The following is a 27,912-nucleotide window of genomic DNA, read 5'->3' as shown; positions in this document are numbered from 1 at the left end:
TAAATCATTATTGAATTGAATTGAAAACCCAAACCAGATGTGTCTCCTCCTCTATCAAATGAAGCTTTCAAGTTGGTGGAGTGGACCTGCTGCCCTTCCACTGCGCAGCCCTTGGAGCTGAGCAGCCACCATTGTCTAGACCTGGCTCTTTGGGATGAGGCAGTGCAGATGGGAGGAAATAGGAAAGGAAAAAGTAGAAAAAGTGGGTTAGAGAAGAGTGCTCTGTCTCCTCAAGCAAACTGCCTTCAGAGGGCACTAACCCGAAGTATCTGATGAATGAAGAGAGATGATACACTAAACACCCTTTATCCACCTAGTACCTCACTGCAGAGAAAACCTGCCTCCACGCAAAACTGAAAGTCTAAAGTGCAGTAAATGAAGGCATCAGGAGAAAGCTCCCTTCTTCACCAGAAATGATAAGACATCCCTGAAATCATGAGACTGGGATTCAAAGCCAAGGTGAGCTGTTTCTACAGGTAAGCTCTAATCACTTAGCAACCCTGCCTCTCAGCCAATCTTGTTACATAGTGATAGGAGTGTGTGTTCACTGCTCCCTGCCCCCCACCCTACAAGACCCCTGGGAGCAGAGCACAGGATTTTAATGAGGGGAAGTACTCCGGAAACTCAAGTCCCCTTTACGACTACAAAAAGAGGCCCATGTCTTTAGTGTTTCTGAGTCAGAATACTGTCATCAGTAACTCTGGCTTTATCATATGCTACCCTGCTCGAATCCAGGCAAGTGACTTAATTTCCCTTTTTCTCTGTGATCTTGTCTCTCACATGGTGTTAATAATAATACCTCCCCACAGTGTTGTCTATAAGGATTAAATGAGCTAATGTTTCTAAAGCACTTACTATGTGTCTGGCACATGGTACACACTGAAAAACTGTTTGTTAAATAGAATAAATGCATATCTTTGGTGCTCTGTAGCTAGATTAGCCTAGAGACAGGGTTATGGGATGGTTAAAGCTTGCCTGGGGAGCTACCTGAACATGGCTTTGAATCCCAAATCGCACAAGTTTAGAGCAAAACTCTTTGAACTTCACTTTAACTGTCTCTAACATGGAGATGACAATGGTCCCTCTTGGAGAGCACTAATTCCCAATTTTTGCTTATCCTGTGTTAACACGTGATATGCAGTTTTAGAAATACTGCCACACTACAAAGAACATTCTCATCATTTTGCCTGTGAAAATCTTAAACGTCTTTTTCAAGAGTCAGAAAATGGAAACTTTTTGGTCATTTCTGTACCAACCAAACACGGGCAATCAATTTCCCCACTCAGAAACCCTACCTTACCCCTTGGAAGCAGCAGAAGTGATTTTGCAGGACAAAATAGAAGGAGTGAGTCTTTTCCTGAAAACAAAACCCATGCTTGTTTACTGCATGGCTTGGCAAAAAAAAAAAAAAATTCAACCAGCAGAACTGGCGGGACTCTTCACCATGTGAACCTGAGTCAGAATGAGTTACCTCTACGACTTGCCTCACCACAGCACCAAGAACCCGGCAGAGTCCAGGGAGGTGGGGTATCAATGCATATTGCTTGCCAGTTCCTCTATGAGAACCCCAGACTCTATTTCTACAATATCTGCTGCTTTGTCAAAAAACAACACTAAGCAATATTTAATAACAGGGGGAAAAGGCATCCGTCATCTCAGCACTCTAACATAACTCTTAATTTTGTGTGGAAAGCTCTCTTTCAGTCTTTATCACATGCAAACATTTTTCGACAGCTCTGTAGTCACAAGACAAAATTGCAGCAGCTTCAGCTAAGTAAAGATACTGTGCAGCTCATGTCACTAAACTTTCCAAGTAAGGGCTTTCGCTTCTCACTCACTCTTCATTCAGTCAAATGGTCACTCAAGAAACATGAGTTTAACCGGCCTCTTGTGCTATGCTCTGAGGACTACAGAGGTGACTAAGGTGTCAGCCTCATGAAGTTCCCAGGTTAGCAGAAGAAACAAGACAAGTCAGCAGGAAACTGTGGCACACTGGGTTAATGCATAAATTCTGGCAAAGTGCAGAAGACAAGCATTTGAGGCAGACATAAAAAGCAGTCTGAAGGATGGAGGAGATCAGACAGAACATATACAAAGGCATGAAGTCAGAGAAAAGTCAAGTATCATCAGGTAGCCAAAAATATCTCAGTGTGACTGGATCACAGGCAGGTGGTGGTGGATGTGGTAAGAAAGAAAGGACAAATCATTAAGATGTAAGGTTTGGGTTTCATTGTGAAGACCGAGGGAAGTTTTGTAAGGACTTTAAACAAGGTAGTAGAGCAACAGGCATTCATTTGAGGAAGACTGCCCTAGGAACAGGACAGAAGGTAGATTACAGGGCAGGACATGGTTAACAGGGGAACCATTTACCAGCACATCACAGTCATCCATTCAAACAAGAAAGGTCTAAACAACTGAGATAGCCTCTCCACTTACAAACCTTAACAAGTGATGACCTCGCTGGGCCTCAGCCTCCTCCTCTGTACAGCAAGAATAGCAAAAGCATATCCCTTAAAGAACTGGGGGAAGATTAAATGAGATGCTGCACACACAGACACTCAGTACATGTGACTCCTCATTCCCTGTCCTGCACCTCACCCTTCTGGTGTGCAGCATAGAAGTGGCCAACTCAGGCCTTCCCCCAAATGGCCTGACACCAGAAGGCAGCAGAGAAAGTTTGAAAGTGTGGCTGCCAGGATATTTACTTAGAAGAGCTGTTTAACTGAGACGCGGGTCCCGTGGAGATTAGAAACTATGTCATTTGAGTGGAATTAATCAACAAAATGCTGAAGTTTTCTCCCTTGTTCTGGGCATACGTGCAGAGGAGGAGGCTGACAGTTAAATTAATCCAGACATGGGATTTTGCCTCAAGAATATGGCAAGGGAGTTGGGGACATAGGCAAGATCTTGAAGCCTATGCTCCTTAAGTTAGGCAAGCAGACCTAGCTTCAAATGTCATCTCTGCCCTCTTCTAGCTGTAGACTTTGTCATCAACCTCTCTGAGCCCCAATCATTTCATTTAAAAAAGTACCTGTCTCATAAAGTTATTATGAGGGTGATAAGAGATTATTGAAATTATGTTAGATGCGCCTGGCACATATATATTCACTGTTATTCATATTCTCAGCAGCAGCATCTTGTGGGATAAAAAGAGAAGGAAGGAAAGCAAGGGAGGCTGATGGGACAGGAGAATGGATGGAGGGACTCGAAGTTTGGCCATCCTCCCTAGGCAAAAGGAGAAGCTCTGAGTCCAGCCAGTGAGATGTGGGTGGTGAGGGCTCTGACTGTGATGCAGCATGATATGGCTAGGATGGAGATGTGTCGTGCACGTGGGTCATGAATGTCCAACTCACCTAGAATGATGTCAGGACTTGGGGTAGAGCAGAAGACAGTGAGCCAGGTGCTGAACCCTTCGTTGAATGTGGAGGTGAGGAGTGAAAAAAAACAGAAGATTCGACGAGGAGAGAAGAGAAGAGGTCGTTGTAGCCAGGTGGCATGGAAAAGAGGTGTTCTTGGCTGAGGATGGAGGATTAATGGTCTGGAAGCTGAGAGAGGAAGCTGGAGCACAGACCCCACCTCCCAGCACTAGGGTGCCCGGGGTGTGGGAGTGTCGACAGTGGCCACCAGAGGGCGCTGCCGGCAAAGCCGTGAGCACTCAGGTTTCAGCACTTCAGGCAAGAGGTAGACAGACATCAGTGTTCTGTGAAGTTTATCCAGATAGTAGAGAGGGTACTGTTTACTAGGGAGCAGACTTGCAGAGGACAATATGAATGTGTGGGGGAGGGGTAGACTCATAGAGCAGTATGGGGCCTGTATGGGAGAGGACACATGAAGGGCAGAAAGGCTTAACTGCTTGGGTTGTGGCCAAGGACAGGGGGATGTAAGGCCTGGTGGGATTAACTGTCCTAGCAGTTATAAATGGAGCTTTCTTTCCTCTTTACATCTTTTGTTTATTATAAACCTAGCACATGCTTGTTTCAAACTAATTATTACTGAAGTGAAAAATCTACCTCCCCTGCCCGGTTCCCCAGAAGCCACCACAGTTGGAGTCCTCCCAATTTTTTATTCCCTATGTATGGCAGGTAATATTCTTAACAAAAATCAGATTGTACTCTACCTGTTTTGCTGCAGCAACTTTTTATTATATTACTATATTTGAGATATCATTACATATAAGTATATAAAGATCTAACTGATCCATATTGCTGGCTACATTGTCCTTGTCACTATAGTAGTAATAGGAAAAGAAATGGGTAGCAATTATTAAATGCTACAAGACAGGTACGATCTATGCATTTAACATATATTATCTCATTTATTCTTCACAACTTTGAAGGAGATTTTATTAATTTTCTCATTTTACATATAAGAAAATTAAGGCACAGAGAGGGATTTAGAAGTTTTGGTCTAGGTTACATAGCTTATAAAGAGTAGAGGTAGGGGCTGGGGATTTAGCTTAGTGGCATAAGCACCTGCCTTGCAAGCAGGCAGTCGTGAGTTCGATCCCTGGTACCGGTAAAAATGAAACAGACAAAAAAAAAAAAAAAGAGAGTAGAGGAAAAAGCAAAACCTAGGCTATCCGGCCACAATGGCCAAGTTCTTAATCTTTAGCTCAGTAAGGCTTAGCATAACATTACTTGGATACACTGTAAACAAGTTAAGTAGACCTTCATTGAAGACATTTGAATTATTAATGATTTGTTATTGTTTATGAATAATGTTTAAATGCATATCCTTATACATGAAGCATTGCAAAAGCATAAGATCGAAAGAGAAAATTTTCTGGATCAAATGATACTTCCACTTCTCTAGAAGTCCTGCTCAGGCAGATGTCCATTGAGAATACATAAAGACCAGGTTGATGCTGAGAAGCAGGAGAAGGAGCAGGAAGATTAAGAGAAAGAAGTACAGATAAGAAATGTTTGTAATATATGGCACTATACTGAGAAATTTCAACAACCCTGTCTCAAAAGTAGCACCTGTGTATTAGTGCATTTTATTTATGATGTTGTTTTGTTTTGATAACTATAATCAATAATGGAAGATTTTATGTGTTTTGTGAAAATTGAAGTATGTGCCTGTTTTTACCACATTCTCATAAACCCTAGGTTTTAGCAACATTTTTAATTTTTCCCATCTGAGGTAGAAAATGATACCTTAACCATTTCAATGCTGGCTGCTTTAATTCACATTTCTTCACTATTACTGCTTTGTGCAACTGTTTATATGGTGTAAGCTTTCCGCCATGAATTGCCTATTAATTATCCTTTGAGCATTTTTCTAGTGGACCAATAATCATCATCTATATGATGATTTGCACACAAAAATTTATTGAGCATCTAGTGTGTGCAGCTTCTGTCTTAGCACTAATCATACAGTGATGAATAAACAAAGCCTCAATATTTATGAAGTAGATATACAAGTGGAGGACACAGACAATAAGCAAATAGCTAAATAATGTAATTGCAGATAATGGCAAATGCTACAAACAATGCACTTCTCATAAAAGAGCTCTCGAAATGTTATGAAGAACATAAACAGTTCCTGATTTACATGTTTCAACTGTGATTTTCAACTTTTATCATAGTACAAAAGCAATACACGGTCAGTAGCAGCCTAGAAACCATACTTTGCGTTTTGAATTTGAAACTTTTCCTAAACTGATGATACACAGTCATGATGCTGGGTGAAAGAAGCAATTTGCAGTTTCCAGTCACCTACACAGCCAAGAGGGCAAATGACTGACACCAGGGTACGCTGTGTTGCTAAACAGTCATTCTCAGTAGGCTGAGGATATCCACTGTATTTTTGACATACATTTCCAATTGATGGTGAACATATGGGGTTGGAAACCATCATAAGTTATAGCACCTTATAGAGTTCTGTCTGCCTTCTACATTGTGACTTTATCCTGGTTTGTTCATCATATTTTCAATTTTTCACAAAGTATCTTAGCTATACCAAAGTTGTCATTTTTTTACATAGACAAGTCTACCATTGTTTTCTTTACATCAAAGAGGTTTTTCTTCTTTTTCAAGGATTTTCCACCTCAGTACATGGAACACATCTCCAATGCTTTGCTCTACTCTTTTAATGGTTTCTCTTTTTTAACATCTAATAAATCTTTGATTTGACTGGAATATATTTTGGAACAAGAAGTGAGATGAAGACTCAGGTTTTTTTTTTTTCTTTTCTCATAGCAGACTGGTTGTCATAGTAAGTGAAGCCACATATTAAATGATTCATCTTTTCTCAAAGAAATGGTAAAGTGAAGGCTCAAATAAGGGATGACCCTTACCTAGATTACATAGCAGGTTAGCAGTGACTGTTCCTAGTTGGGGTACCTGACTTTCACAGCCATGATACCTAACTGGACTTGCCATATTTCCATCCCTTGGTGCAATTCAACTGCCCTCGCACATGCTGAGATCCACTGAGTGCAGCCACAGCACCCTCCCTTTCCAATAAGCACCGCCCCCCTTGTTCAAAAATACCATGGAAATTCTGACACTAGGACATGGCCAGACACCTACCAATCTCTGCTAAAATACCTCATTGATGCAGCTTTGGCCACAGTGAGCTGGGAGAGGAAGAGAGCAGATAGGTTTGCCATTTAGGAACCAAAACAGGAAATGTCTATTCTAAATAAAGAAATTTGGCATTCCTGACAAAACCAGCTGCCATCCTGAGTGCCTTCTAAGGGGCTGCCTCAAGTTATACCAAAGCAATAAGGTGGTGAGCTGGAGGCTTCTGGGACTCGTCATGAAGTCCAAGCTATAACAAGCAAAGGGTCCAAAAGGTTATCTTGGACAAGCAGATGCTTATGTCATCTCCAACGCAACGTAGCCAAATATTCCATTTCATTTGGTGTTTCTTATGCATGGGGTCCCTTCTCTCACTACATTTCCAGAGACTGGACTTTTTTATATCTCTATGAGACAGGGACCCAGGAGGAAGTCTCTAGGGAAAAAGGAAAGTGAAGTGAAAGTGGAAGTCACTAGGGCTACTTGAGACATCATTTTAAGCTTACATTTCCCTTCAGTTACCAGGTTTTCCATCAAACTGTTCCAACAAAATGGGTGAATAATTGCCTCATTATTTCACTTGGTTTTCTATAGAAAGACGCAGCCAAAATTACTAGCAAGTGCTTCTTGTCCTATTAACCATGATGGACATTTTGTTGTTCTCTCCCAAACCCTGAAGTAAATGTACTGCTTGTAATAAGGTAAAATAACCTTTAGCATGCCCCTGTGTTCTCTATATCAAGCAGAGTGGGCAGCAGCTTTTGCACTGAAATTGAAAGTCCTTCCTCTCATGCTAATGATGTCAGTTAGACCATCAAAATGTGGGAAAGAGACCTGGATTCTAGTTCCAAGACAGGATCTATGCTGACAAAGAAGAGGTCTGGTGCAGTGAAAAACAGCAGCGGTGACAATGGGAAAATAAGGGACTAGGTCTGTCTGCAGGCCAAGGCAGACTGAGATCCCACTGGGATTGTGAGAGATGTTGACAGAATGCAGGCTCCTTTTACCTGGCATCTACTCTGACTTGGCCAAAACAAAACAGTGCAAAGAGGTACAGCTAAGTTGCAGAGTAGTCCTCCTATTATTTAGCAAGATCTTAGGACTCTTAAGGTTGATACCAGCATGTGAGGGTGTGAACTTGTCTCTATCACTAAGACCATCTGAGCTCAGTTCCTTGATCCCAACATGCCTTGAGACAACAGGGGACTGTTGACTGTAAGAACTGTAAGAACTGTAAGGGGACTGTAAGAACATTTGGGCCTTGACATCAAGACTATCTAGGTTTTGAGCAAGCTGTGAACTAGTCCCTCTCTTCTAATATCAGTTCCAAGGGAGGGACTGTGATACGTCCATTTGTATATCGCTGCCATGTGTCAGCAACCCCAGAACCTAGAAACAGCTCACCATTAATTTGCTATGTGACCCTGGGCAAGGCTCTTCCCTTGTTAGGGCTTCCACTTCTGCTCTCTATTGGTGATCAGGAGTCTTCATCTGTCAGTTTTATATACCCTCACTATGACGACCTAGATCCTTGACTCGCTCTGCGCTTGAGTCCACATTCATTATTCATCATTCATTTGCCCACTGTTTACTATGCACCTCCTCTGGCCCAGCACTCAATTAATTAGGCCAGACGGAAGCAAAGAAGACATGGCCCTGGCCCCAGAAAACATACCAGTTTGCAACCTTATCAGACTCATTGCCCCTTTTTGTAATAAATCTGATTTCATTTCACTCCCTTATTATCCTGAAATTCAACTTACAGATGTTATAGTCTACTTAAACAGATAAATTAAAAAGATAGACAAATGCCCTTCCACATAAAAAAGAAATGAAAGTAACCCATTAAAACCACCATGTATTTAACTGTGTAAATGCTTACACAGAGCTCAGTAGAAAGATTGAATAAAAGGCAGAAGCATGTGCTTTTATATTGAATCTCCATGAATTCAGAAGTTATAAACACAAACTGATATAGAGGAGTTGTCTTGACTGCTCTAACCAAAACACCAAAAACATCATCACGACTGTTAATGTGATTTTTTTGAAATAGTAGATACATTTGGGTAAACCTGGGGAAACAGTTTCCTTTTCCATCTCTTTACATAATAATTATGTTAAAATTGTGTGTATAGAGAGAAAACAAAACCCTTTCTGTTCATCTGTAAAATATTTGAGGTATAAGTCCAGATCATTATAAGTGAGATTTTAATCCCCAAAGTTCATCAAAACATTCAAAAATTATATGATATGCTGAACTGCTTGTTTTGCAAGACTGTCCAGAATATTACAGTACATCTAAGCATTCCCATTTCCAGTCTACTAAATACCCTCATACATTTCCCAAAACTCCCCTAGGGGGCAGTCTTGTCTTCAATTGAGAGCCAACCAATCTAACTCATCTGCTGTAGGACTAAGGATTTACCTGGTTCTGGACAGGCTCCCCTATTCACTTCAACTCTTCCTGGAGTTCCATCTTTGCTACCTGTGTGTGGGACTACACTCCTAAGGCTCAACCCCTCCTCATCAGTTCAGCTAGGCTGAGAAGGACTTCTACTTCCACTAAGACCAACTACTTCTATAGGTTACAATTTGTTGCTACTACACTCTTTGAGTGCCCCACTGAACTTTCAGATCCTGTCTGCAGCTGAATCTCCTGCAGTCACAAAAAGTATATCCCTTTGCAGATATCTACCTCCCACGTTGCATCTAAGCCCCAGCCTCCTGTACTCCCATCACTCTCATCCTCTCAGACTCTTGATTCAGTAAAACAAGTTCAGCTACAGCAAGGTTTGAACTTGAGCCTCACCAGATGCCTGTGGCTTTTTTCCTGCAGCTGAATTCCTTTAATATATTGAAACAGGAGAGAACTGTTTTCTGCAAATAGGAAGAGAAAGATAGTCAGCCACGCTTCAGGCTTTTTTCTACCAGCCTTCAAACAGCTTTCTTGGCAGTATCACACCAGAGAAATCCCAACCACTGAAGGAGCTGGCCCAACACAATGAAGGGCACAGTAGGGGAGGAATTAGGCATGGTTCAAGTCCAGGCTCTACCTTAAACTGCTTCAGGTATTTAAGAAGTTCACAGACTCTCTGAGCTATGGTTTGCTCATTTGGAAAATGGTGATAATAAGCATTACCTGTACAATATATATAGCACATATACTCTCATTCTCTTGAATGTTTTTATACTATTTTGTTATGTTTGATACTATTGCATATGAAGTTATGCTCAACTATTTCAAAGAAAGAGACATTGTGGTAGTTACTGTTAATTATGGGTTGTCTTTTGGTGAAATACTGTGTTGCTTACATTGTTCTGTTCTGATCTGATCTGTTATGCCCTGTTTTTTCTTAATCTCTTTAAAATAAAAAAGATACATATGTAGCACAGTTCCTGACATATAATAATAACCCCCAGAATGGCTTACTGTTAGTATCATATTTTGACAATCACATGGTGTGTACTGAAAACTGGTTTCTGCTAACTTGGCTTGTTCCATTCTACATACTTTTATTTTTATCTTCTAGACAAAGGCATAGTTTTCTATGAAACTGACCAGGATGGGTCCACATCCTAGGCTGAAGTTCAACTCAACAAGAAATACCAATTTAGTAAAATCTTAGGGGCTTTCTTCAAAAGCCATAAAAATGAATTTTTTCTATCCTGTTTCATACCACTAAGAAAATCTGAGATGTAGCCACTGAACAGAGTAGGATTGGGAAACAAAACTATGATCTTTCCTTAAATAACTCCACTATTGCCCTATAAAATTCAAAAATTGTCTGAAGAGGTGGCTGGAGAAGTTGGCTGCATTGTTAATCACTTAAGCAGTATTTGTACAATCCTAGAGCTTTCAGAGAGAAAGTAAGGAGCACCATCAATCACCCAGGTACCAAAGAAAGCATTCATTCAGTTCCTGTACAGAGATGATATTAAAAAGTTATTTCAGTGCAAGCATCCAGATTAAGGCAGCAGACATATTCAAGATTCTAACCTATTTTCTTAGCATTAAAAATCAATCTTGAGCAAGTCAGAAATTGTTATTGGAACAACCACACATCCTCTGATTAGTAAGCATATACTATCTCCCTGGTACTATGAAGGCTACAGAAACCAGAACGATAAGAGATTGCCTAGAACCTTCCCTTAAAGAATTTGCTATTCAGTGGAGGTTGGATGGGGAGGGGAAGAGTAAATCACAATACAAAACAGTCTCCATACAAAGCCTTTCATAAATAAGCTAGCATTGCTTTAGTTGCTATAAATACAGTGTCATACAATCAAGCAGACCACAGGATCTGGTATTTGGTAAAAAGAAAAAAAAAGCATATTCAATTTTATTAAGGTAACTTCTTGATTTTACAAGGACTAACACAGTGATTCAGAACTAGGTTTTGGTGTCAGAGAAATCTGAGTTTGAATTCTTGCTCTGCCACTTCCTAGCTGGGTGACATTGTCTAAGATGCCTAACTTCTCTGTGGAACTTGAGAATGGCAATAATACTTTCCTTGAAGGATAGATTGTTATGAATATTAGAAGACGTACCTCATGTAAAGAAATTATTATAGTACCTACCATAAGATAGTGCTCCCTAAAAAAGTAGCCTTATTGTAATTATTAAAAGACAGAAAATTACCATCATTTACATTATCTAAAGACATCTAAAAACTGAACGAAAACTCCGACCTTTCCTGTTAGCTATAGGATCAGGTTCCCCTTAACTCCTTAGAACACTAGCATTCTTGGAAAGAGCCATCAGATAAAATGGTGAGATAAAGTGTTCCCAGTGGGCTTCCATATCTCCTTCCCAAGGTCAATCTGCCTTTTATGCTGCTCCCAACTTGTCCTTTGGACATCAAAATCCCTATCTGGGTGCTCTTGTTCTTCCAAATTTCAATATTTTTCTCTTTACAAGCTTCCTTTCTAATTTGGCATCCTGTATCTTCTTCCTTGGGGAATAGCTGCACAAGAAAGGGTTGCAAAATTGTAATGTGACCTTTTAAAGCTGAATGGCACGTATAAAAAAATCCAACATCACCTTTAGAAAATGTATGTACACAAAACTCCACAAAATGCTCTGACTCAACAGTGGGAGAAGCAACAAGCATACCTAAATAGATTTTTCTAATTTAACTGGCAAAAATGTATCTCTGAATCTCTATTACCATATGTGTATAGTTTCCACCCAAAAAAGAAACCTGTGGGTTATTATGAGAGATAATAATGACAGTTCCACCCTAATGTGGATGGCAGAATTTGCTTCCTAAAACACTACTGTTTCTATTTCGCTGTTTCCTGGTTATTAACACAATACATTTTGCCCCTGAGTTGAATGTTTTTACTTATGCCAAGAAAAATCGTGAGTTACAGGAAGTCTAACAGGCTTAATTAGTGAGGAGTTTAATTTAATCCAGTGGTTTTGCAATAACCCTGACAGAGTCAGGCTCACTCCCTGCATTTAATGGGAAGTAAGTGGTCAGAAATGGCCTTTAGCAACCTTATTAGAGAAAAGGCACATGATGCGCACAACCAAGGCTGGTTTTCCTTAGGTAAAAATAACAGGCTGAGGTACTGTAATTATCAACAGTGTTTTTTGCATGCAGGTTCCTACTGCATGTGTTACCTGCTGCTTTCAACTTTCTGTAATTACAGTTTCTTGTGATCAGACAGTGCTGTTTTCCTTTCCTATTACCAACCAGCATGCTCAGGAGAAAGAAATTCATGGCCCTTTGAGTTGTCCCTGTAAATGTATTTTAAAAGGCAAAGCTTCTTAGCCCAGCCAAATGAAACTGATTGGAAAAACGCCATAGAAACGAGAGGCCTATTACACATAATAGCCACACTCTCTGCAGCACCATCCTAAGCACCAGGCTACAATTTAGAAAGGAAAGAACATGTAAAGCCTTCAGAAGACAGCGATGAAGACAATTAAGGGGTTGTAAAAGAGGATCTAGGAGGAAAGGTTAAAGGTATTAGGATTATAAGGACGTTTTAGCCCTCAGAGGAAAGATATAAGGGAAGCTCACCATCAATTCTTCTTTGTTGATGGCACAGAATAAATAAATGGCAACAGAAGACATTTTAAGGTAAATGTACAAAAAAATTCCCTGACAAGTCTACTTAATCACTAAAGACCACTCATTCTTCATTGCTAAAACATCATTTAACCCCAATCCATGTTGAATTTCTCTAGTGTGCTGGGCACTAGAGAATTTCACAGGATAATAAGGGAGACACACAAAAGTGATCACTACAAAACTATGGGATGTGTACTATAACAGAACTCAAAATGACTTGGATTTTTTTTGTTGTCTTTTTCCTTTTTATCGGTACCGGGGATCGAACTCACAACTGCCTGCTTGCAAGGCAAGCGCTTATGCCACTGAGCTAAACCTCCAGCCTCATGATTTGGATTTTTAAAAGGCAATGGAGTGCTTGCTGCATATATTGTATAGCAACTCTAGTGAGGTCTGAGACAGCACAGAGACACCAAATACGCTCTGAAGCAAAACCACATGAATATTCGCCCAGGGTGTGATAAATAAAACTATAAACAGAGTCATGCAAGTTGAAGCTATGCTGCCAAATGATTTGCTGTAAACTTTCAATGGCTCTCAGTTTTCAGATGGTTTTGAGGTTTGGGAATGATAAAGAAATGGGCCTGAGGGCCTACGGGGACAGGAATTTTGGTCTATCTCCAGTCCTAGGAATGACAGAGCATTTCAGAACATGAGCAGAGCATGTGTCTCTAATGTGGCCCAGCTCTGCAACTCCAGTACTGTGTGTATGTTTCAAGGAGGGTGCCTGTGCCTGTACCTGAGTGTGTGTATGTGTGAAGATATCTCCTCATTGCTCCTTGGGTGACATCCACTTTCAAGACCTAATCAAGTGGCTCTTGGCACCATGACTCAAAGAAATCAAGAGGTCGATTAGTGGGTTTTATTTTTATTATAACTTTAAATATTTTTATTATTTTAAATATTTTAAAAATAAATTATATTTATTTTTATTATAACTTTAAATACTTCCCTATGAGCATGCCAATGAAGTTTTCAGAAAAGTCATATTGATGGGGGTTTGCAAAACATAGTAGTCATTCTGTGTGTAGGAGGGACAGGCCATGTTTTTGGCCTTCCTTTTGAGCTGTATACTATGAAAAGCTGAAGCAGCTAGAGACTGGTCATCTGCTTTCCTCTCTCATACAGACTCAGGGGCATGGCAGGGCCTGACAAAATGATAAAGAAAATTACAGGGAGGGGCACCTAACCTTCTGGTTATCTGCATTGGGAACACCCAATTACTCTCTGTAAGCCAGGTAGCCTTACTTAGGGGCAGTATCCCTTGAGGTGGAACATCCAGTGAACCCTGTTGTATTCTCAGGAGTCATCTGTTTCCTGATAAAATGGGACTAGTCCTTGCTTTTTTTCTGTTTCCAGTGAGATAAAGATGATCTCCTTCAAGGTCCATTTCCTTCTATCACCTTCTCCCAGCCATCATATATACACTTAAAATTGAAGAAGCTAAAGCCTTCTTTCCATCTTTAGAGACATTTTCTTACATACACACCCTGGCCTGGTCCTCCACTGAATCCTTAGGAATCCAAACCCACATCATTTCAGGGTGAGTTCAGTCTATTACCACTCCCTGTGAGCCAAGGCTTCCCAACATTGGTGATTCCAAAGCACACATCTGTTGCAATTCAGAGGGCCCACCCTGCACAGAACTGAGCTAGGGAAACAGCCCTCAGTCTGCTGATTTCGCACACCCCCACACGCCACTGCAGCTTGCATATTCTTCCTATTCTTTTGGAAGTTGGTTCCCTGGAATCCTTCCCTGTCTTCTGTCTGACAGGAAAGGTTCTGATAAAAGAATTTGTACTGAGGTATAAATAATAACCTTGCCCTATCAAGACATTCCTGCCAGACTATCCCGTGCAATTTGACTTAAGAAATTACACTGACAGTGGGGTTTCTAGTATCACTCATAGACAACAAAAGATATTTGTGGGCAGGGTGAGCCCTCAATGCCCATCATATTATTACATGGGCTACCAAGTCAGCTTTCACCTTCTTGATCCAAGACAGACTGTGGCAATGGACTCTGTTTTCTGATTTCAAATCAGGTCACAGTCAGACCTCAGGAGAGGTTACCTGGACCAGGGTTTGACCTGGAGAGTGTGGGATGTACAATTGCCAAAGGTTGTATGTGCTGTGTGGGGAATGGATAAAGGAAGGGCAGACTGAAGAAAAAGATTCTCAGGTAAGAGAAAAAGGAGAGGGAAAACACGATGGGGGCAAGAAATATGGGTGGCACTAAGAGGCAACGCAGATGAGTAGGAAAAATGGATTTAATGGACCAGCTAACATCTTTTGAGTGTTATTTGTACTGAGTATTGTAACTGTGTCATCTCTTATCATTCTCACAACAACCCTAACAGATGAGAACTATTAGATCCATTTTATGAGGAGGAAACAGAGGCTCACCAAGGTTAAATAATTTGTGGCAAATCAAACAGCAAGTGGTAGAGACAAGATTTAAATACTGTTTGGTATGAGTCCAAATCCCTTAACTATCTGAGTAAGGGGCCAAGCATCTTTGCTATATCTTGAAAGAGGTCTCTAGACAACCTGTTTTCTTCACCACAACATAAAAGTTCCCACATTCCTCCCCTCCAAGAACCACCTATTCCTGGGTTAAAGATTGATTTCTGGGAAAGCACCACTGAATATAAATTTGTGCTTTCAAAAAGGTTAGAAACTATGGCTCATCTTTAGAAAGCACAGACTAGAGATCAGGGAAGAAGCCTCGCCTGTTTGAAGATCTTCACCAAATGAAATAGGACAAGCTTTCAGCGGAACAAGCTGCCTATAGGAGCCATAACAGAGGCTGCAAAGGTAGGGGTGGGTGGCACTATGGCATTGACTTCCTAAAATACATTTGAAATCTGAAGATGCCAAAGAAAAATATGACTTCATTATTTTTTCCAGTGCCTCTCCCACCACATCACCACCACCAGGAAAGAAGCACGCAGTACTAGGAGTTGACATAGGCATTCCAGGCAAACAGCCTAGGTTCTTATTCTGGATTTGTAACTTAAGCACTACAAAGATGCACATTTTTATTAGTCCTTTAACCTACTTCTCATGTGGCTTTGGGCAAGTCCCTGATATGAGTTTGCATTTCTGTATCTATAAAATGCAAATGGAAATTAAAACATCTACTTGAGTCATGAGATTGTACGCTCATTGGATACACTGCCTGACACTTAGTAGAGATCCATTAAGTAGAGGTTATCTGCCCTTCTCTTACTATCTCTTGGAAGAAAAGGGAGGCCAAAATTAAAAGCCCTGGAAATGTCCTCTGAAGATGACTAAGTACTAGGGACATTCATTGGTTCATTTATCATGTCTTAGTCTATTTGCCCTGCTATAATGGAATACTACAAACTAGGTAACTTGTAATGAACCAAAATTTATTGGCCCACAGTTTTAGACTCTTGAGAGTCTGTGACCAAGAGATAGAATCTAGTGATGGCCTTATTGCTGTGTCATCTCACAGCAGAAGTTTGAAAGACAAAAGTGGAGGAGAGCAAGAGGGGGCCTAACTCACTTTTATAGCAAACTCACTCTCCTGATAACATACTTGCTCTGTAATAGCAATCCACTCACACTCAAATGGACAAAGATTCAATGAGCTACTGCCATACAATTTAATACATTATAATCAAGGCAGATATAGGAGAGCACTGGGGACACTCAAGGACATTGAGAAAGCTGTACAGAGAAAAATGTTATATACAAGTAACAAGTTTTAGACAAAAGAAAATCATGCATGAGCAGCAAAAGAAATAGCACATACTGAGGAACAAAATACTGTGGCAGGTTTATGTGGAACTAAATATTGAGCTCAAGATGTGTGGTAAGGATTGCTGAGTGATTACAGTGGAGGAAGAGTTAAAAACCATGGGGTATTATTGCATGACAGCTCTGAGCAGAGAGAGATGATACTCAGAATTTATAGTAACCAGTGCTGTGTGGGCATTAAACAATTAGAAAGTACCTAGAATAATAAGAAAGGCCACAGTGGAGCATCTAAAGAAGACTTGTATATATTTTTTTTGGTAACTGAAGTGAATATAGGTAGACAACTAATGAATTTGTTGTTACTGAAGCTTCTGTGTTATTTGAAAAATTAGTTTGATTGCAACAGTAATATCTTCATGCATTATATGTATACAGTGGCACATGATACTATTCTATAGCAACAGTTTAATAAGTTGCACTCATATCTGTGCATAAGAATATCTTTACTACCCCACCAAAACTTGAGTATCTATTCATTAGATTGTCAGAAAGGAAGAATGCAGTATTTTAACAGCTCCCCTAAGCACTCAGGCAACAGCTACACACATATCATCTTCCTAATCAATGTTAAATTGCTATAATGAAGTCAGTTGAATTGAATGTCTTCTCTTTGGAACTTGTTCTCTATCAATTTCTTTAAAATGTTGTATCTAGTAATTTGAATTACCTCTTCCCCTTGTCTATTCATCACCTTTGCTAATAAGGTCAGATATTCTTAGGTTAGAGAAGGAACATTTTAGAATTATCTTTGGACTTTATAGAACTCATTCTTAATTATCTTCTGACTCTGCCTGACTCATCCATGGCCATCCCACACTGTGGTCTCATGCTAGGGTGGATTTTGTTTTCTGACCTATTGTTTTTCTGAGCTTCCCTGTGAGACAATCAGTAAGGCAGACTAGTCACACAATGAGGTTATATTAATCATTTATCTGTAAGTAAACCAGGTCACCTTTCACGTCAGATCTCATAACATGTCAATTTTTAACACATTTAATACAAAATAGCCCAATGAAGTCAGTCCCATCTATGTAAGTTCCTGCAAGCAAATGTTTTTAAAAGAAAATTAGTGAGAATAAACATGATTTTCATTTCAGTTTAATCTAACCAAATCAGCGGGACTAGGGCCATCTCCACTTACTTGCTATAGATCTTGAAGACAAAAAAAATTGTGTTTGTTAAAAGTAAGAGCCCAGAATTTAGGCTTTGGAGCCATCCTCAATTTAAATTCTAATTTTACCACTTGCTCACTGGGGGACGTGGGTACATTTTCACTTCACTGAGACTAAGTATCTTCATAGGATTGTTGTGAAGAACAAAAGTAAGGTACAACAGTAGAAAATGCTTAGCATGGTACCTGGCAGTGAGTGGACATTCAATAAGTGGTAGTTGTTATTGTTATTATGGTTCCATTATAAAGCAGAAAGAACATAGACTATGCATCAAGAGCCCAAATTCTGTTCTTAAACTTACCACTAATGAGGCAGAGACATTGGCCTCTCTCTAGACCTCAGATGCCTTGTCTTTAAAATGAGATTTCCTAAGAGATAGGTAATGATAACCTGGGTTCCACTAGTTTCCTCTTCAGCATTTGTGACAGGCATCAGTAACCAGTCACAACATTTTTTTCTTAATGAGCAAAGACATAGACCTGGATTCATTCTCAATATTGGGTTCCAAGTAGTTTGTATTGCTCAATTAAAGTTGGAAAATGAATTGAAGCTTATTTGCCTTCCCTGAATTACACGGTCTTAGAAGTACATTTTGGTGCTAGCATTCTATTTTTCTATTGAAGAGATGGCTGTCTGATAATGTTAGCTAGTCAACTGTGATTGACATGAAAGTTTTGAGGTGCAGAGCATAACTTACCATATAGTAAGATGGAAGTAAGTAATTCAATTTTGTGTGATATAGTAAGTTCCACCTGGATCCATGCCTGCTTTTTATGTGTCCTAGCTCTGTGACCTTTGGCAAGTCACTTAATCTCTCTAAGCCCCAGTGTCCTCATTTGTTAAAGTGGACATAAAATGGTTCGGTAACAGATGTTAACGTGGGGAGACTGAATAAAGGGTATATAGGAATCAATTGAAATGTCTTTGCAAGCGTTCTATAAATTTAAAACTGTTCTAAACTTTCAATGTTTTATTTTAAATGGGTGGAAGAGTAACAATCCTGAGGAGTTGTAGAAAATAATGAAATAAGATATGGGAAAGCACAGGGTTTGGCTCCTTTCTTTTGTCCCTCCCAGGTACCTCCTCCCTTCACTTACACATTCAACCTTGTAGAACACTTGAAGAATCAGGAAGTATGTTTTCTGGGCAGTGGTGCCAACAGGTTCACCTACCTGACTGCATTGCAGTTCTAAGCCTTGTTGCCAAACTGAAGCCCTGTAGGCAAAAACGTCGAGTTGACACAGTCACCAGTCACCAATGAATGTATCACGCATTGCCAGAAAGCAAAATGGCCTGCCTGTCTTGTTGGGCTCTGCCTCTCTCTCTCTCTCTCTCTCTCTCTCTCTCTCTCTCTCTCTCTGTGTGTGTGTGTGTGTGTGTGTGTGTGTGTGTGTGTGTGTAGAGGGGAGAACATGCAGGATAAATGCAACAAGGGAACTGGTGTAGAATCTGGAATGATGACACTTGCACGTACACAGTCAGGTTCATGCTCAACTCTGCACCCTCATACTTAAAACTCTTTCTCTTGTCAGCTTTGGAATGTTTGCTTCAGGTAAAAGAAATTTCCAGGTAAAGTCTTATGTTTATATCCATAAATATTTGTGAGGTCAGGAGGAAGGCCAGAGAAGATCCCTGTGGCCTCAAGGCTTATTTGCCCTCATAATCCATTTATTTCCTTTCTCTTCTCTTTCTCTTTTGGAGTGGGGAAAAGTTACAGGTGAGTTGACTCTTCTAGACTATTTCTCAGGCTCTGGGAGGCTTGGCCAATGGAAGGTAATGGTAGGATATTGGAAAGCAGAAACCAGAGTATTTATTTGTCTCCTGTGATGTTTCTAGCAGTGACTGTCTCTTTCACAGTTCCATCACTACTGACCAGATTTCCATAGCCCCGGTATCTACCAAGAGATCCAGTCTATAGGCCCTGGCATAGGAGCAATAGTGGTCCCCTTCTGTGATTAGTATCCAAGTTGCTTCATTGTCTTCTGCTTGGCACGGCAGTTCTTTCATCCCCTAAGTAACTGAGTCTCTGCATTGAATTCCTTTCCCTGTGAATACTTAGTCAGCTGTTTCCTGGGTTGCACTCAGAATGACAGTCTGCCATTAGCCAACAGCAAGGATTCCTTTTCACCAGCCAATTTTCATATCAGAGTGCAAGGTTCTGAGAGTCTCCCTTGAGTGGGAGATGAGGAAAGTAGAAGTGTTCTGGGGAACTAGACAAGGAGATCAAATTGAGGAAAGTCCCATCGCTAAGGAGAAATCTTTGAAATTGGAATGGAAGAACAAAACAGTAAAGAGAAGCAGTAAATCTAGTTCTCCTTCTTGTGTTTGACTCATTATGGCCTGGGGGTGTTCTAAGAGCATTCATTCCTGAAGAAGAGTGAGTCCAACCTGAAAGAGGGCCCCAGGGTTAGCTCCAGGAAGAAGAAAAGAGAGAAGAAAAAAAAAGTTAGGGAATGTCACTGGCCTGCCTATAGGTAAGAACTTCAACTCGAAGAAAATAAACATAAGAGTTCTACTAACCGTATCAATCAGACTCTCCTAATGGACCATTATCAGACTATCCCAGGAAAACGATTTGCTTGAGGCTAAGTGGCAATGACTTGAACAGCAACAAAAACCATGGAGTACCATCCCCAGGACAGGAACCCTGCATTTAATTTCCTTGCAATTTGTGTTTGGGGCTGTATGGATCCAGCCACAGTGCTTGAGTCCCATTCATTAGCCACTAATTGACTGTGCAATCTTGTACAAGGCACTTAATAACTCTACATCTCCATTTCTCTTTGTGAGGTAGTGCAAAGGAAGTCTGGCCCCCTGCTTACCTAAAACAGTACATTGTGACTGCCCAATGCACATCAAACTGCAATTCCAGCTCAGAGAAAGTGCAATAGCAGATGTTCAAAGAATTCATACGGGGAACGGGGGAAGACAGTGAAACAGATGGACCTCATTGTAGAGTTTAAGGGCATGATTTTAAAGAAATCACTGTTAGGAAAGGAGTGATAATGTTGTCATTGTATATGAAAATACCTTTAATTTTTTCTGAGATATGTACTGAGTATGTAGGGGTAAATGATGCAATGCCCATGATTTCTTTCAAAATTCTAAAGCAAAACATAAAAGAGAAAAAGGAAGATAGATAAAAGTGGCATGAAAAATCTTGATAGCTGTTGAATATGTGTGATACTACATAAGGATTCTTACAGTATTCTGTCTACTCTTGTATGTGTTTAAATATTTCATAATAAAATACTGGATTTGACCTGTTCGTTCAGACATCACATAAAGTATATATGACTAATAGTGGATGCCAGCCTTGCACTTTGATTCAGTGGTGGTGGGTGAAAGAGGCAAAAAACAGACCAGGTTAGGATTCCCGAGTATAATAAAGGAATTTATTTTTGTTTGTTTGTTTTTTGAGATGGAGTCTTGCCATGTAGTTCAGACTGACCTTGAACTCACTATGTTGCCCAGGCTGGTCTCAACCTTGAGGCAATTCTCCTGCCTCAGTCTCCCAAGTCCTGGGATTACAGATGTGTGCTACGATGCCCAGGTAGAAATTTACATAGTCTATGGCCAGAAAAAAAAATGATGAGGATCCACTTCACGTCGTTATGCCCTAACGATTGTACTGTTCTCAGAGTGTTCTCTGAGTTCTCACACAGGACCTAGGGGCAGAAGCCACCCGTACTCTGGGAAGGACACTGACTCTCTTTTTGCAACCTCTGTTACTATTGTCAGCAGCAAAGCAGATATTCCTTGTAAGTACCCTGCGCAACTCAGGTAGGACCACCCCATCCTCACTCCCAGGAGTCTCCTCGGGCCACAAGTAAATTGCCCTCTGCCTTCCACACCTGCCTATCTCCTTCAATTGTGCCTGACTGTGTAATCAAAATCAGATGGAGAAAGAGGCCATTCAAAAGTTAGACCAACCTCTATTTGAATCCTGGCTCAAAGATTTACTATTGTATGGCTCTGAGCAAGTCATCTCTGTGCTCTGAGCTTCCCTGTCCTCTTCTTTAAAAAATGGCAGCTAAATAAAATGTCACAGAAACAACCCTGGTGTCACGGTTTACAGATTCCATTTTCCAGTTGAGGAAGCAGAAGCACAGATAGGTTAAATGGATCATCCACCGTGATTGGATGTGTGGGTGAGAGCTGGCAAGAGGCTATTGGCTTTCTCATCCTTCATCCTCCTCAACCCTCTTGCCCTTTTCTCTCTGCTGTCTCTGGACATAGCTGTTCTCAAGGTAGAGTAGGCCAAAGGGAGCACATGAGGATAAAAGAGAGATGATTCCAAGGACACTCCTTTTCAAAAACTGCATGACTCAGTCATTGTTTTTAATGAGGCAAAGAAAATTTTAGAAATATGTTTGGTGATATGTAAGAGTGTACACCTCATGAGCAATAGAAGGAGGAAAATGAAGCCTGGTTTCTGCTCTTTATAGCATCAGGACCTTGGGTCTACTTGCATGTAAAATGCAGACAAAGACTAATAGTATCCACCCCATACAGTTATAGGATAAAGGATGAAGATAAAACATGGGGTTATATAGTAATTGCTCAATAAAATTATAATGATTAGTGGGCATCTGTGGCTGCCTGTTGTATAGCAGCCAATGGGAAAAGCACTTTATATGCTTTACATCATTTATTCTTCATAATAATGGTAAATAATTATTGTTACTAGCTCCCTGTTTAGGTGAGGAAAATTAGGCTTCTCAAAGGTAGCTGGCCCAAGATGACCCAGAAAATTAGATATGACATAAGTATTGGAACACAAGCATTTAATTTCACAAACATGCCCCTTAACTTTTCTATCATCTCTCTGTTTTCAAAGAAGATGGAGTCTCTGCTGCAAAGCAGACCCAATAATCAGGGACCAATGTGTAAATAGCACCAATTTGATCTTAATCCAGGAATCAGTGCATGTTTGGGGCCATGCCCCATAAAGGAATTTCAAAGGGGAAATCAATGTCCTGGCCCTTGGTTCTGTTGTTCATATGTCTATCCATATGCTTCCTACTCTATCTCTAACCCAAACTTACACACTCAAACTCACACCTACACATACTATCAAATGTATATTGATGCGTCCTTAGTGCATTCCAGCCCTTTTAATTTCATGAAATACATAGAAAAGTGTATTTTTAAGGCTGAAGGTCCTTTTTGCTTCAGGTCTCACTCAGGCTCTCTGAGGATTGAAGCAATTAATATTTTGGTACATCAGTTGAGTTACCTTGCTGCAAACTGTGGCTAACATGTACGCACTCCAGACAATGACCAAACTATAAATTACAAATCCAACACAGATTCAGTAGGCACTGTTGCACTGGTTCTTATGAAAGGATTAATGTTAGGTTTTATCTTATTAATTTGTGGCAGAAAGAACACTTAAATCTTCCATTATATTTGGTTTTGGAACCCTTTTTCTTCCATGTACATTTGAAGCTGGTAGATGAGTAATTGCCTACTACTTAATGAGACACTGTCATTTTTAGACATGTTATTTTAAATGTCTAATCAATATGAATTCATTTGTCATCTTTTCTCACAAGCATGGATCATAATAAACTTACTCGTGATTCATGAGACTGTAATATATACTCTTATGGGAATTTTATTTTAATTCAATATTATGAGATCTTTCTAAATGAACCATTATGTGTTTTCTGTTTTGAACAGAGAATTCATTAGTAACTACTCCTCAGAGAAGCATAGTAGTTCTCATATTTTTTCAGTTTCTGAGAAAGTTATGGATAAAATTTAGTCCCGTCTGCATGATATCACAAACGTGGATGAAACAAAAAGTGTTAGTTGGTATTTTTCAATGACTGGTTTGTCCAAATTCAAATTGCCAACATCGGATGTTTGACATAGGAATTTTGACAGTATTTCTTTTTCATCCACATAATATGGCTTAGTATATATAGATGGTTTCTCAAAGAAAAAAAAATATGGATGCCTCTTTATCTGGAAATATATGGCATCAAATCATATTCTTAAAGTGAAAGTAATAAGACAAAGGAAAAAATTATGGCAGAAGACATTCCTCAAAATAGTTCTACAATTTTCATGGAAATATAACCAGAGCAAAAGCCATAAGTAGGAGTTTGCAAGATTTTTTATGCTAAAGCAGTATTAGGAAGTGGCAGTGATAATACAGAATACTGTAGTTACTATAAAACTCACAGAAAGAGGAAAGAGAATTCATCACTAGGGCAGCACTTGTTAGAAAACTGTTCAGTCTAAATTAGCATATATTAACCCACAATCCCCATAGGCTGATGCAATATATCTGAACATAATGACTATAGCATTAATGGTTTTCTCATGAATTCAGCAGGCAAGAGCCCATGTGGCAGTCACATATACGCTTAATACACTATTCAATGGTAGCTCTGAATTGAGTTACTGAACAGGCACAGCCTCAGAATTAATGTGGAGAAAATCAAACAAGGTTTCATTATATAAAATCATACCCAGAAAACCTCAGTAGAAATGTAGAAAAGCACCCCAGAAGAGCAGAGCTTTCAGCATACCTTTTAAAACTGGAGATCAATAGAAAATAAACCAAAATTGTAGGAGGAAGGAAACAGACAAAGAGAAAGGGCTTCAAAAGTGCTTCTTTCCATTCTCCATCCTAAAGTAAACTAGACTTCTTTTGAAGTTGAGGCTACTCTGCACAACTATTGTTTCAGTTGACAAAAAGTGGATGTGAGAGGGGGGCAACTAGCTACTCTTCACCTTCAAAGATGACTCAAGAGTAAACAACTTTCAACAGGAAACAGAAAGGCATAATGTAGAAAAGGATTACATGGGAAATTTAAGAAGTCCTTATGGTCAAAGGCAATTTCATTTTCTTGATCCGTTTGTTTGGCTGGATTAATCAGTTTCTTGGCTACAGTGACCAGATCATGTTTGCTGTCTGTCTCAACCCTTCTTGAAGCATGATATGATCTAAGAATGAACATTACTCTTTTTCTCTTGCTGTATGACAGCAAGGGTGATTTTTATTTACCCCAGTGCTTTGTGAATCTACAGCAGTGGGACTCCTCTGCATCCCTAGGCACGTTCAGTTCACATAGATCCAATATATAAATGAGATCTGCTTTCAAAGTAAAAGATTAAAAAGCAACTTCTGAGTCACTCCTTATCAAATTCTTTAGTTAACAGCAGCGTTGATGCTCTCATAGGCATTCTTGTTATGTACATGTACTAACTTTCCTTGAGGAATGTAAGCATTATGTACTGCAAACACGGAATAATTAAAAAAATAATAAATGAAGCACAAAACAATTTTAAATCCGAACTACAAAAAACATAGATACTCAGAGTTATAAGAATACAGATAGTCTATACTTTGGAATGGTTTGAATTTTCAGGTTTTCAACTTTTTAATGGTTCAAACATGATAAACAGGTCCAGTAAAATTATACTTCAAATTCTGAATTTTGATCTTTTTGTGGGCTAAATTATCTCAGGAATGGTACTCTCTCACAATGTTAGGAGCCACAGCTCAGAGTGAGCCACGCGGTTTTAAAGGAAAAAACCGTGTAGAAGCTACAGCTTACTATGTTGCTAAGCTACAGTGCCCAGTGGGTTGGCTATATTCAGTGCATTTTTACTTATATTTTCAACTTACAAAAGATTTAATGAGCTGTAACTCCATCATAAGTTAAGCAACATTTATATTTACATTCCTTGTGGGAACTCAATATTAATTTGAATCTTAAATTCCATTGATTTCTTTTCAAACCTTTGTTTAATGCATGTATATATTTTTTCTATATAACAATGTCGATATTTTGTGGAATCCTGACATCCGCTACTTACAATATTTCTTCATTGGTTCGTTTGTATTTTATTCCAGTACAAAAAAAGGCAACTAATGATTAATTGGGATACAAACTCACTTCCAATACTCTGTGGTAAACAAACAAGCTGACTCAGTGCCCATAGTGAAACAAAACTATCACTGAGAGCCAGAAATCAAATAAATACAGAATGTATCTATGCTTTCCAGCCTGTTCTTTTCAGTTGGAATGATGGTCTGAAGTGCCCTGATTTTCTGATCTTTTTTTATTTCTTCACTCCTTTTTCTTTTCCTTCATTCTTTCTAAATTCTCAACGTAAAGCATCTCAATTCTTCTGACTGAACAGTACATATCCCTGAGAGCATGTGAATTTTGGGTTTTTAAAAAGTGTGTGTGTAGGGGGCTGGGGATTGAGCTCAGCGGCATAAGTGCCTGCCTTGCAAGCAGGCAGTCATGAGTTCAATCCCCGGTACCGATAAAAAGGAAAAAGACAAAAAAAAAAAAAAAAAAGTGTGTGTGTGTGTGTGTGTGTGTGTGTGTGTGTGTGTGCATTTTCTTTTTGAATCTGGCTGCTAGACTCCTCCATTTGTAAAGGAATGGTAACTTTTAGTCACAGTCATCTTCATGAAAGTAAGTCAGTTTATGACAGAACTAAGTGGAAGAAACAAGACCAAATCCCAGACCTTTTGATTCCAAGTCCAGTCCTATTTATACTTTTACAAGCAGGTTTGCTCATTGATAATATATTTTGCCATTCTGGGTATAAACCTATGACAATTTCCCAAGCCATGTTCTACAGAAAACTATGGATCATTGGTCAACTAAATCTAAATATTTCCACAAATAAAATATTACATTTTATCTTTTCTTGGAGATTTGCAACATATTATTAGCATTTTAAAAGCTTAAAGAAGTCCTGTAATAATAACTTTGCTCAGTTTTATTCAAGTCAAAATGTTACAATACTTTTGACTATGGATTCTTTTTTATCCTACTGAATGCCTATTAACATCTTTAGAGTTCTATCATGCATAATTTGTGAATCACTAGTAAAATTAATAAGCAGCATGTGAATCAAAGTGTATTTACTATACTCTGGACACTCCTTAAGGAGGTATGATACCTGTAGTACCAGAAACCACATCTTCTGGTTTTTCTGGCCAGTCCATGCTCTCCCTACTGCAAATACCACATGCTTTCTCGGTATTCTTTTTAAATTTCACTGGCTAATACTATTTCAGACTTCACTAATTAAAAACTCTTTGGATGACTACCTTGTTAAACTAAGGTAATTGTTCTTTAGTTGTGATGCATAAACAACACCTTAAACCCTGTTAGAAATGCAGTTTTAGACTCCACACACTTTATACTGGGTCTGAAACTTTAGGGTGAGGTACAGCCTTCTGTGTTTTAGCAGCCTGCTGTGTTCTGATCTGAGAATCACTGATCTTGTAAGGTAAAGATTTAAGTCACTTTCCCTACACTTGCCATTACTTTACCTTTCATCCTTCAACACAGCCAGAACAAATAAGGCACATGTGCCTGCAAACTAGCCATCCTCCAGATCAAAAGTGGGTTCCTTTGGCAAACAAGTTTTTCATTCTTTCTTTTGATATATTTAATTTAGGATGAAAATCTTTGCATAAAATGTATAAAGGTTATCCTTTAACTGTTCTACTGTAGGCAATTTAACCCAACTAAGTAATTCCCTAAAGGTACTGGGTACATTTGTTTCTGAACAATAAACACTTTTTAGTGTGGGTGTTTGGGAAGAAGATTACAGAGTGAGTTCTTCACAATCCCTTATAATGCAATGTAAAGTACTGTGCTACATGCTGTGGGCTTTCACAGAAGAGCTTGATGTGGTCTTCTCTGCACTCTGGGATGTTACATAATCATTGAGAATGATAACTACTATGTTAAAAAAAAAAACTGCCTAACCACACTAGCAGTTATTAGAAAGATCCAGAGTAAAGCTCCCAAACAATAGTGCACATACAGTGGAAAGATATACTGTTGAATGTTCATTGAGTTAAGAAGCATAAAATGCACATTTTAGTTAAAAAGTTAAATATCCCTCTAACCTTGGGTAATTTGAAATGTCTATAGGTTTTAGGTGATATTATTGTAATTAAATATAATCATAAATATATGCCCAAAAGCAAGGGGAAAATTGGTACAATCTTGTGGTTGTTTGTTTAAGACCTATGCTATGATTCTAGAAAGTCTCAAGCTCATAAGTATAAAGGTTCAAGTAGGGTTGAAATTGGGCACAGTTGTAGGGAGCAAATGCTCCAATCCACTTGTTGCCAGTCTTCTGATTTTTTTAGAGAAACTGAAAAAAATATTTTATATCACACGTGCACATTAAGGGTTTTTTGAAGCTAATTCTAATTTTTTAATTAAGCCAAACTAAATACAGTATATCTGTGAGCCAGATGTGGCTAGTTATACTGCTAGTAGGTAACCTTTGGACTAGACAGAGGTCACATTAGTCTTCATAGAAAAGATGCAAATGGTACTGTAAGGATTT

This window comes from Cavia porcellus, unplaced genomic scaffold, assembly GCF_034190915.1.
Source record: "Cavia porcellus strain 051 isolate PalLab524CR breed Dunkin Hartley unplaced genomic scaffold, mCavPor4.1 scaffold_3, whole genome shotgun sequence".
Classification (NCBI taxonomy): Eukaryota; Metazoa; Chordata; class Mammalia; order Rodentia; family Caviidae; genus Cavia; species Cavia porcellus.
This window is presented reverse-complemented; position numbering follows the sequence as displayed.